At 61.3% G+C, this 2470-nt stretch overlaps 1 pseudogene; it reads left to right on the top strand.

The window, feature by feature from the left end:
* Positions 1-886: 886 nt before the first annotated feature.
* On the top strand, positions 887-1743 carry LOC135229769 (PC-esterase domain-containing protein 1B-like; annotated as a pseudogene).
* Positions 1744-2470: the final 727 nt, after the last annotated feature.

The following is a 2470-nucleotide window of genomic DNA, read 5'->3' as shown; positions in this document are numbered from 1 at the left end:
ACGTCCACCTACGTTACATACCGTAGGGTTCCTTTGCATCGATTCTCCAAAGGGCAATGCTGGATAAATGCAGAGGAGCTGTGTGGTGGCCAGGCCTCAGCTCAGGAGCACTGGGTGTGCAGATGGAAGTGTGAAGGGTGGACTGCTTGGGGATACCATCATGGCCAGTACCTTGTGGGTATGGATTCCCACACCCCGGTTGTAACACTGTGTTAGAAGGGGTCTCCAGACTTTACCCTGGGACAAAGACAGTGATCAGGTCATGGGATGTGTTCTTGTCATTTCTCAGGAGGGCTGGGGTACTCACAATGGGATTGGGAAGAGAGAGACAAAACGAAAACAAAGACGAAAGCACCGTGGAACTAAGATGAGTATGTTTTCCTGAGTATTCTCGCCTACACTGCCTGGAAATCCTGGGTGTGGATCCACCACCGACTGGGCCACGGCCCTGGAAGTGGCCTGGTTCTTCCAGTGGACAGACTTTGTCCCAGTGCCTGGAGCACAGGTGGTGGCTGAGGCGGAAACAGCCTACAACCATCCAGACCAACAGCATCAGTGTCAGCACCGCTGCCCTCCACCAAGGGGAGCCAAGCCAGGCACAGGGGCAGGGCCATGGGTTCAGAGGTCACACCGTGGGCCTAAGGATTGGCAGAACGCTTTCAGGGCCCCGGACGCTGCCCCCTTTCTCCTCCCCGTCCAGGCCCAGGCCAGTCCAGCGGCATTAAACAGCCCCCGTCTGCCCGCCCGGCCGCCCCACAACCGCCAGCCAGCCAGCCTGCCTGCCTTCTCTCCGTCTCTGGCAGCAGCCCCTCAGCCCTCGGTCCAGAGCTCTTTCGGGACCCGCCCTGAGGGAAGGCAGGAGCTAGGCCACCTTCACCCAGCCACCATGGTCCACCTGAGGGCGTCCGAAGTCCGGCAGCTGCGGCACAACAAGTTCGTGGTCGTCATGGGGGACTCGGTGCAGAGGGCCGTGTACAAGGACCTGGTGCTCCTGCTGCAGAAGGACTGCCTGCTCTCAAGCAGTCCCCTGAAGGCCAAGGGCGAGATGAGCTTCGAGCAGGACAGGCTGCTGCACGGCGGCGGGTGGGGCCGTATGCACAACGGGACCCACTACCGCGAAGTCCGCGAGTTCTGCTCCACACACCACCTTGTGCGCTTCTACTTCCTCACGCGCGCCTACTCCCGGTACGTGGAGAAAGTCCTGCTGGAGCTGCTGAGGGGCGAGCACGGCCCAGACGTGGTCATCATGAACTCCTGCCTCTGGGACCTGTCCAGGTATGGCCAGGATTCCATGTGGAGCTACAGGAGGAACCTGGAGACCCTGTTCTGGTGCCTTCGCTAGGTCCTGCCCGAGTCCTCTCTCGTGGTGTGGAACACTGCCATGCCAGTGGCTGAGACGGTCTCGGGGGGTTTCCTCCCGCCTGAGGGCATGCCCCCGACCTCGTGCCTGCGGGATGATGTGGTGGAGGCCAACTTCTACAGCGCCGCTGAGGCCAGCAGGCTCCGCTTCAACGTGCTGGACTTGAATTTCCACTTCCGGCACTCCGGCAGCACGGGCAGGCAGATGGCGTGCACTGGAACCAACACGCTCATCGAAGGCTCTCGCAGCTGCTGCTGGCCCACCTGGGCGACATCTCGGGCGTGGACCTGCCCTGCGACAACCCGGTGGGCAGGTGGATCTGGGAAGGCCCTGGGAGCCGTCTCAGAGGGCCCGCGGACGACAGACGGCTCCAGCACCACTGAGGTGAATCCAGTGAGGTAGGCCCCGCCTCGACGCCCGCCTAGACCCGCGTGCCCTATCGCTTAGTCGCGGAGACCCCCTATTTCCCTGCCCCAGGTTCCCAGGTGCTTCCGGCGGCACCGCCATGGCTCCAGTTTGCCCTGGAACCAATCCCTGCAGCGCCAGCCATGCTCTGGCGACCCCTCTGCACTGCACACTAGGTATGGCGAGGAAGCAAACCTGACAGCTGGCCGGCTGCCCCGCAACGCCGGAATACATACGGCCTCTGATTAGCACCAGCGCCGCGTGGTTCACCGGGCTTCTCCGCCTTACCCTCCAGGTACCCCCCGCAGAGCCACAGAGGTGCAGGGGGACGGACCGCAGCCACCAGTATGACCAGTGCCAAGACTTCGGTAACCACCCCCCCAGGTAGGTCGTCCTCTCCCCTTTGAACCCTTGCCTGGGGGATGGCCTAGGCATGCAGGTCTGGAACACCTCCAGCCACCCCTCCACCCCTCTCAGCAAGGACAAGCCTTACTCGCTGCGAGTTGGGGAAAGGAACAGATATCAGACGTGCACACTCACGGTTGTCTCCTCCTTGCCTTGATGCACAAACTAACTGCGAATTAAAAAAGTGCGTTCAGAAACACAGTGTCTGTCTCTGCGAAGGCCTTGTGGGGCTGTGCCCTGGCAGTGTGTCCATAATGGATCAGTGTAGCCTGTCACTCCCATTATGTTCTGGGTGCCTTT

Source organism: Loxodonta africana, unplaced genomic scaffold, assembly GCF_030014295.1.
Source record: "Loxodonta africana isolate mLoxAfr1 unplaced genomic scaffold, mLoxAfr1.hap2 scaffold_51, whole genome shotgun sequence".
Taxonomy (NCBI): domain Eukaryota; kingdom Metazoa; phylum Chordata; class Mammalia; order Proboscidea; family Elephantidae; genus Loxodonta; species Loxodonta africana.
This window is presented reverse-complemented; position numbering and strand designations above follow the sequence as displayed.